This window comes from Canis aureus, chromosome 2 (genome assembly GCF_053574225.1).
Source record: "Canis aureus isolate CA01 chromosome 2, VMU_Caureus_v.1.0, whole genome shotgun sequence".
NCBI classification, from domain to species: domain Eukaryota; kingdom Metazoa; phylum Chordata; class Mammalia; order Carnivora; family Canidae; genus Canis; species Canis aureus.
In genome coordinates, this window is record NC_135612.1 from 2467680 (window position 1) to 2477365 (window position 9686).

The 9686-nt window shown below is 42.0% G+C and overlaps 1 pseudogene; it reads left to right on the forward strand.

Annotated features, from left to right (window-relative positions):
• The first annotated feature begins 3194 nt into the window (after window positions 1-3194).
• LOC144291607 (dolichol-phosphate mannosyltransferase subunit 3-like) lies at window positions 3195-9370 on the forward strand (annotated as a pseudogene).
• The last annotated feature ends 316 nt before the right edge of the window (window positions 9371-9686 follow it).

A 9686-nucleotide genomic window follows, 5' to 3' on the forward strand; every position in this document is an offset into this window, starting at 1 on the left:
CAAAAAAAAGCTAAACAGGTGATGGATAGGTGATTTAGGTCAACCGGGGGAATCCTTTTGCAACGTATTCATATACCAAAACATCACCTCATACACCTTAAACACATATGGTATTAGTCAGTCATGTCAATAAAGCTAGAGAAAGAAAAAGAACTGTGGCCCTTATTTTTTAAAACAATGGAACCCCTTAGAGAGTTTTAAGCAGACATATGACATAGATCAGAATTGCATTTTGTTAGGGTGATGAGGCTGGGGTCACGGAGAAAGACTGTAAGAACAAACAAGGGTAGAAGCAGGAGACCAAATGGGAGGCTGCAACCAAGCAGAGTAGAGGAGAGGTTAACGTGGATCATCAAAGCAACCACAGGATAAAAAGAAGAGGCTGAATTGACAGGTATCTGTGAGGAAAAAAATCCATAAATGATCATTGAATGATATTTGATCTAGTTTAATGTGAATCTTCCATGAGGCATCACTGGAAGCACATTCTTCTTTGTTTTGCAATTCCGGGAGTGAGGTAGCTCCAGCAACTGAGTCATCAATTATAGTTCACCTTTTAAAGCAAATAGCTTTTGTGTCTGGTGTAAGAGAGTGGTCTAGTTTCATTCTTCTGCACGTGGCTTTTCAATTTTCCCAGCACCATTTGTTGATGAGACTGTCCTTTTTCCAGTGGATGGTCTTTCCTGCTTTGTCAAATATCAGTTGCCCATAGAGTTGAGGAATGAGTCTCGGTGTCCATCGAAGGATGAATAGATAAAGCAGCTGTGGTCTATGTGTACAATGGAATATTCCTCAGCCATTAGAAACGACAAACACCCACCATTTGCTTCAATGTGGATGGAACTGGAGGGTATGATGCTGAGTGAAGTGAGTCAGTCGGAGAAGGACAAGCATTATATGGTCTCATTCATTCGGGGAATATAAAAAATAGTGAAAGGGAATAAAGGGGAAAGGAGAGAAAATGAGTGGAAATATCAGAGAGGGTGACACCACATGAGAGACTCCTAACTCTGGGAATCGAACAAGAGGTCGTAGAAGGGGAAGTGGGTGGGGGGTTGGGGTGACTGGGTGATGGGCACTGAGGGGGGCACTTGACAGATAAGCACTGGGTGTAGGCTATATGTTGGCAAATTGAACGCCAATAAAAAAATAAAAAATAATAAAGCAAATAGTTTGATGATATTTAGACTGAATCCGAACATACCTTGCCCAGTTTATCAATAACAGTTCCTGCTTCTAAAAATTCAAAATGATGAGGTAAAAAAAGAAAAATATTATTCTCTCTCAAGCACAAAACCAAATCTCATTTTAATACAGGGTTATGAACTTTGTTTCCACTGGAAAGGAATAACTTTTGAAAATTTGATTTTGGTCGATTACAAATGTCACTGCCAATAGACTCCCAAACAAGTTTTTATTTGGGGGAGAATCATAAAATCAAAAAGGCGATTCACTGAGTAGATGTAAAATATATTGTACAATGTTCTCTCTCACCCAATGTCAACACATTGTTAATTTGGGGGACAGATTTGCTCACAAAGGTGCCATCGAGAGGACAGCGTTTATAATACCCTCGCTGGGTCTTTGATACCTGAAAGTTTGAAAATGAGAAAGCACTGCTCTTTTGAAAGCAGAGTATTTAAATGCCACTTTTCAATAGCACCCAGAGGTTTTGAGAATTAACCAGCTCCGAAAATATATTACACGCTCTCTGAAGGAAAATTAAAACACAAATCAAAATTGTTGAGGGAAACATTAGTGCCCGCCAGCCGCTGAAGGGTTGCACCCACACGCTGTGCTCCACAGCCCCCGCAGGCCTGAGGCCACTCAGAAGCTACGTTTCAATGCAAGCCAGCACACAAAGAAAGGGTAGAGGGTCAGCTCCCTGCAGGGGTATCAACATCCTCTACCTTCCAGCCCTTTCTTTCCAGCAGCTCCCGGCTCCCAGCCTGAACGGAGAGGCTGAGGCATCTTTCTGCTGGAGCTCTGCAAGCCCATTCTCCATTCCAACATGGCAACTGCTGGGAGTCACCAAGCTGCCAGTCATGCACCAGGGACTGTGCTGAGAGCGAGTGTGATTAGGAAAATACGCAGACTTCTACAAATAATTTAAATTCCAAAGATGACTAGAGAAAGAACTAAGTATAGACACAGCTTCAGGATGCACCTTGCTAGTGAGGAAACATGGCTGCTGTGCAGGACGCATGACAATAAATCATTATTGGAGTGTAATGCTGATATAAGCAATTTCTGATTCTTTTTCCACCCTTCACAATCACAACTGTATATTTTTTTAATCCTGAAATCCAATATTTACTCCTTCATCCATTCAGCCAACATCTATTGGAGCCATACTATGGACAAGACATTGTATTGGATTCTGTGAGAAAATTCAAGATTAGTAAGACCTAGGGTTTTTACTAACGGGGCTTAGAGTATAGCAGAAAAGCTAAATCCCCTGACTTCTGAAGGGGAAATAATCTGAGTTTGCATATCAAGTCTGGTTGTTAACCTGGGGTAAGTTTATGGATCGGAGTTCTGGTTTCCTCGTTTGTAAAATGAGGCTAATAATAATATATATCATATAGGCTAAGCATGAAGAGGGAGGAGACTCAAGGCCACAGAGACCAGCACAGAAAATGGAAAAGTCAGATCAGTCTGCCTTCAGGATCACCAGCTCAGGATGAGTCAAGAGTAGTCTGGAAATATGGCTTGGGATCATCTATACATGGCCTTGAATGTCAGGCTAAAAGATGTGGACTTCATCTAAAAAATGATAGGATATCCCTAAAAGTGATTTTGTGCAAGAGTAAGGAGACGGATAAATTGCATACTTCAAAAGCATAACTGCATATGCAATGTGATAAAGAAGCTGGAACGGGAACTAGAAGCAAAGTAGCCTTTTAAAGGGTGGCTGCAAAAGTACAGGCCGCAACACAATGCACACCCCCAATGTAATCATGAAAAACAATCAGACAAATCCAGATGAAAGGGCATTCTATGAAATAAGTGGCCTCCTCAAAAGGGTCAAGGTCATAAAAGACAAGACTGAGGAAGTGTGACAGGTTGTTGAGAATGAAGGATTCATGACAACTAAGTGCGGTATGCATCCGGGATTGGATCCTGGGACAGATCAAGGACGTTAATGGGAAAACTGGTGAAATTCAAATACAGGCTATAGTTCAGGTGATAACATGGTGACCCATGTTAATTTTGATATCCGCATCGTGGTTAGACAAGTTGTCAACTTAGGAAAGCTGAACGAAAGATGTAAGATCTCTATTATTTATGTAACTTTTCTGTAAGCCTAGACTTATTTCAAATAAAAAGGTTTTGGGGCAGCCCGGGTGGCTCAGCAGTTTAGCGCCGCCTTCAGCCCAGGGCATGATCCTGGAGACCCGGGATCGAGTCCCACGTTGGGCTCCCTGCATGGAGCCTGCTTCTCCCTCTCTCTTGAATAAATAAATAAAATCTTTAAAAAAAAAAAAAGGTTTTAGGTTTTCTTTTATTCCTTAAGTCCAGGCAAGAGAAGATAGGGCTCTGAACCAGGGTGATGGCTTTGAGAACTGGGAGAACAAGAAGCAGAACTGGTAAGAATCCGATGCTCACTGAGGTTGGTAGGGGGCCGAGGGGTCATCTGAGAGTCTGACCCAAGCATCAGTGACTGAGCAATTAGTAGTCATAACTTGAGGAAGAACCTACCTTGCATGTCTTGAGCTGTAGATGTGGATAGACTCATGGACCCTGGATATGAAAGACAGAGAAACAGAGAAAAGGTAGGGTTGTAGATTTGGGAGTCAACCAATAAAAGGGAATTGTTAGAACAATGGGAGTTAATACATTTACCAAAAGACAGGAGAAAAAAAAAGGATGAAAACAAACACTTTTGGGGAAATATCCACATTTAGGAAGAAGATGAAAAAGGAAAGACCACATTCTGACTTTAATTTTTTCATTAGGGGAAAGCTCAGGTTTAAAAATATAATGGATTTGGAGTAAACTGGGGTTCTGGAAAACACCAGTTCTACATGCCCATAAAGGAGGCAATTAGTGATGGGAATTAACAGGAAAAAGGAAAAGAGAAGATCAGGGGTAATTTGTGTGCATTTTCAAATAAACAGAAGAGCTTCAACAGGTATGTTACTGGATCGATCAAGTTTGGGATTTGAAACCTCAGCGGCATGTTTTAGAAAAATGTAACCGTGCTTTTTACCATTATCTTTAAAAGTTAAACCCCATCTCCCCCAATGCTTTGGCTTCTTGCAGAGTTCCACTGTACGTTTCGAGAATAAAAGTCTGCAAAATGAGATGAGCAAGATAGTTTGATTGTCACGCATTTTAGGAAAATCTGCTCAAGAATAGTATGATGTTTTAAGTTTTCCGAGAAAAGAGTCCCCACACACATATTTTAAACATGTATGCCCATATGTAAGCCTCACAAATCATAAGTTTACACTTTGGTGAACCTGTTTTGAACACAAATGGTCTTCTGCTTTCCAGCTTCCTGATGTAGCTGGAGAGTCGTCGATCTGCAAGTCTCCATTTTGTAAAGAGCTGCTCTTCTCCTAATTCTAAAGGGTTCTTACTGCCATGGTCCCGCAGCCCTTCTGCTGGACCTCAGGGGGTCATTGGAGGTCTTCCTTGGGACTTGAAATGGTGACCAATTTCTTTATTTAGGCTCTACTGTGATGAAAGCAGCAAGGCCGTACGTGTGTGGACACTGTCCGCAGCCATGGTCTCCACAAGTCTGTATTTAAAAATCAGAATAAAGCTGAAATACAGATTGAAGATGATGGGAAACATCCCAAAGGAGTTCTGGTGTCATCTGGTTACTGGTTTCAATTGTTGCTGGAGCACAGAAGGATCACTGCCCCTGTTCGACACAACATGTGAGCACATGCCTTACTCCCAAAGCCTTCCCACAAACTCCCTCTTTTTTGCCCAAGGTGGCGAGAAGTAGATCTGTGTCAGCTACAACTTTCCTCCTAAGCATTCTGCTTGGTTAGGAGGACTCTGTTCCTCATTATTCTTTCTAAGCCATTTCTAGTGAATCCTTGTGCCCTAGGATAGGATTCGTTAAATATGAACTTCCTCTTCCTTCCTCTCTCCTTCCCTTTCTCTCCTCTCTCTGTGTCTCTGTTTCTGTCTCTTTCCCTTTCTCAGCACTGAGGCCAAGGATGGCGTTTGATATCTAATCTAGATCTGGAATTTTGTACCATTTGAAAGCATCCCTCTATCTCTGCACATGAGTTTTGGTTTTCAGAAGAAACCGTCTTATTTTTCAAAGCAAAGAAATAAATGCGATTGGTGGCACAGAGAGCAAAAGGAGCTTTGGAGCCAACCAGAACTGCACGGGAATCTCTCCTCTGCCACACACTACCTTTGCGACCTTGACTAAATTGTTTAAGCTTTCCGTATTTGTCATAAAAACTAACAATGAATAGTTCCCACTGTGCCAGGCATTGTGCGAGGCATTTCACAGGTTACTTTTACAAGGTACGTGCTGTTATCCCCATACGAAAACACTGAAGGTGTTCAGTGAAAACACTGAGAAAAGTTAGGTCACTTGCCAAAAGACCCTGCACGACTGGCCCAGACCCCGGAGCCCACAGTAACTGCCAGGGACCATTATGCAATATCCACCCCACAAGGATACTGTGAAGGTTAAGGTACCGCAGGCTCTGTGCATGGTATCCCATATGCGGTGGTGAGAATTATGAGTTATTCCAAAGAACCAAGTCTATGTTTTCCTCTTCTTTTTGTATGTCCAGGAGTCCGTCCAGTGTCTGACTCTTGGTTTCAGCTCAGGTCATGGTCTCGGGGTCATGGGATCGAGCCCCAGGTTGCGCTCAGCACTCAGTGTGGAGTCTGCTTGTCCCTCTCTCTCTGCTCCTGCCCCACTCACACGTTTTCTCTCTCTCTCTCAAGAAAAAAAAAAAAAATAGAAAAACAGAATCAGACGCCACTTGGAGAAGATGTTTTTGTTGTTGTTTTAATGTTCACACCAAGAAACAATAATCCAATTAATCCCATAGACAGCAGCTACCCACTACAGGTAGGTTAAGTAGCAGGGCCACCGGCTAACTACTGTACTGTCATGAGGTGGGCACTGGTCTTCTCCATTCAGAAAGAACACAGGACCCAGAAGAGCGAGGCTGAGGAGGCCCATGTGGCTCCCTGAGGAATCCATCCTAGGTTTCCTCCTACACTGCAGCTCCCTGTGTGACCTCCTCATGCCCTTGAGTTTGCCATTCCTGCTCCTGTTGGTTTGAGCCCAGGGAATCCAGGGCTTGCGTCGGAAAGAGGCATCTTTCCACAGCTAACCAACCGAGTGAGGAGTGCAGATGGTACGTGCTCCTGTAATCAGGCAGCTGGTCTCCTTATATTAACAAACTAAAGGATGAAATTCTTCCTTTGGCCACTACAGGCTAAGCTGGGCCTTCTTCCTTCCTACTTCTTTCTTGCCCCTGGTGTAAGTAGAAATTTCAAACCTCCTTTCCAACACTCAATATCAAATACCTTCTCTCTGTGCTCAGATCTCTGAGATGAAGTTTTTACCCTGTTACGTGATTTCACACATGAAAGCTGTCTATAGTTCTCTTTCTAAAGAAATAAAAAGGGAAAATGCAATTATAGATTCCGTCATAGAATCTGCAGCACATTAGCTCACTATACCTGTCACATAGGCACCTTTACATTTCACAGGTGTCCTCAGAGAGGACAAGGCAAAAAGACCCCTCGTTCTTTTTTCCCTTTTAAAGAAAATGACTTGTCATGGAGAGGGTTTGTGGATTTTTTTTCATTTTTATTAAAATAATTCATCTCTTTTTCAACTTTTCATGTCAAATTGATCACTGAAATTCGATGCTTTTGCCACTTTGCTATGGATTCAGGCAAACTAGTTAAATAAAAAATAATTGAAGAAATAGAAATTATTTTTATTATATAGGACTACTTATTCTAATGACATTGTTCTGAAACATAAATTTAAAAGTTCTGTCCCTGACATTATCCATAAGGGGGTTTACATGTACGTATCTGGGTCCGCACCAAACAATGCATTTAGTGTCTAAGGCAGCACAGTAGACTAAAATAGTGTACTAGGGGGTCTGGGGAATATTAGTTTTCATGGGACTCAGTTTACTCATTTATAAAATTGGGATGATAATGTCTTACAGATTTAATATCAAGATCAGATTTAATATCAAGATCATAAATACAGCATATTCAGAAGTAGGCCTTATTTGGTGAACGTTAGTTCTTGATATACGGCATGTGTTTTTGTGTGTCAATATGACCTAGGCATAAACACACATAACACCCACGTACACGGAATCGCCTGAAGACTATATTCAGAGACTCAAATATGGAATTACTGATTCTGCTAAACCTCATAGTGCTACTCGAGATCCTTCAAGAGATGCTTCAGTGTCTCCACCCTCTACAGACAGCAGTCCTCTCAGAACGGTAGTGTCAATAGTCACTGAGGCACCAATGCTTTTGGGGATGATGACTTTCAGGGCCAAAGAACAGGAGCAGAGATAACTTGCCAACTTTATCCTGCTCCTCTTGAGTCAGAGACTAATAGTGGCTATTCATTTTGAGTGACCCTAAACAATTCTTCACATTTGGATAGTGTTTGTGCAGTCATTACATCGACTCTCGGGGAGGAAATGGAAAGACAAATCAGCAACAGGCATGTCTTCGGTCAGTTTCTATCAGCCTGGGCTGGCATTGCCTTTCCATCACTGGTCTCCAGGAGAACACGTGACCCAGTGGGCAGATAACTAATGTGAGAGTCATAGCAGTTAACTTCATTTTTCAGTGTCTCCTCTAAATTTGCTCCTAGAAGAGCTCATGGGTAACGGGAGGAGTTTTCGAATCAAAAGGATTTAAACTGAAATCTCAGGTGAACATCTCATGGATTGAGTAACTTTAAAAAGGTTTTCAACTTTCTGAACACAAATTTCCTCCTCTGAAATATTTTCTACCACAAAGGCTTGTTTTTACAAGTCCATGTTCATGCGTGTAAAGCACCTGCTGTACACCTGGCAAATGGTAGCGTTTTTGTTAGCTTCCTAAAAATACCACTAGCATTTCTATCTACTCTAAAATTCTGTGATAGGCAACTGCTGAATCTAGCAACATTCTGATCCAACAGAACAAAGGCATAAAAAGGTAAGTGTGCTCAACAAGGAACACTGACTACACATTTATTAATCAAAGATTGTGTTGACACAGTATTGAAAACTCATGATTTTTGCATGCAGTAAAGCCATCTATATTTAATACATTAGATAAAACATTCAGCAAATGTTATATTTAGATTTGACTAATAAGGGGACCCATCTGCTTTGGTTATCTAATGTCAAGCATAGCTAATAATTTCAAAGCAGGTTGAACGTAATTAAGCATCAGTGTCACGTCTGTAATCCAGGGATAGCAGTTCTTATCTAATAGGGTTGTCATGAAACTTAAGATAATGTCAATAAAGGTGGTAAATAAAATTGGAGACATTTTATAATTTGTGACTTTTTCTACTCTTAAGTCAACAATGGTTATGTTTTTCTAACAGCGAAGTAGCCAGGTCAGTACTTTGCTGCCTGTCATCCCGAATTACATTGATTATTTATACTGCAAAGTTTAAAATAGATCACAACAATAAATATCCCTAGACGGTAAACTGTAGCAAAACTTCCTTGTGTCCGAAGATCATGGACAGAAAATCTTAAGCGTACTGCAGAATTTTAGAGAACAAAATGTCTTTTATGATTTCGAAATCATCATGAAAGATGAAATAATCCCATGTCATCGCTGTGTCTTAGCAGCGTGCGGTGACTTTTTCAGGGCTATGTTTGAGGTAAACATGAGAGAGACGGTGGGAGTGTCACCATCACTAACCTGTCCTCCAAAGCCGTGAAGGCGTTCCTTGACTACGCCTATACTGCGAAAACACAGATAACAGATGATAATGTGGAAATATTCTTCCACATGTCTTCATTTCTTCAAGTTTCCTTCCTAGCCAAAGCTTGCAGTGACTTAATAAAAAGTATTAACCTTGAAAAAAAAAGTTTTTTTGGTTTTTTTTTTGTTTTGTTTTTTGCAGTGGCTTTGGGGACTGGCACTCCTGGGCTCCACCTGGGCGGCCCTGACCACGGGGGCCCTGGGCCTGGAGCTGCCCTCGCCATGCCGGGAGGTACTGTGGCCACTCCGGCCTACTTGCTAGTGTCCGCCGGCTGCTATGCCCTGGGCACGGTGGGCTACCGCGTGGCCACTTTTCACAACTGTGAGGACGCCACCCGCGAGCTGCAGAGCCAGATCCAGGAGGCCCGCACCGACTTAGCCCGCAGGGGGATGCGCTTCTGACACCCCAGCCCATTCCTACCCGACAGCCTTTCCTCCCGCGGCCCGTTAAAGAGAAGTTTATTTTCCAACATTGTTTAGTTGGAGCATAGACAACGGGGACTTCAAAGAACATCCTAGTTTCTAAAAAGTCAAAGGAAAGTTATAAAATGACTAAAAAATAGCTAGATTTGTAGAAAGTAGAGCAGTGGCTGACAGTGAATCCAATTCTTCGGTTTTGCGGTATTTATCTGTGCAACGTGTTGAGCGATCACTTCTTCTACAAGGCCCCAGTTGCCCAGTGAAGTGCGTGAACAAGAGTCTCTGCTCTGCGGAAGTTAGAT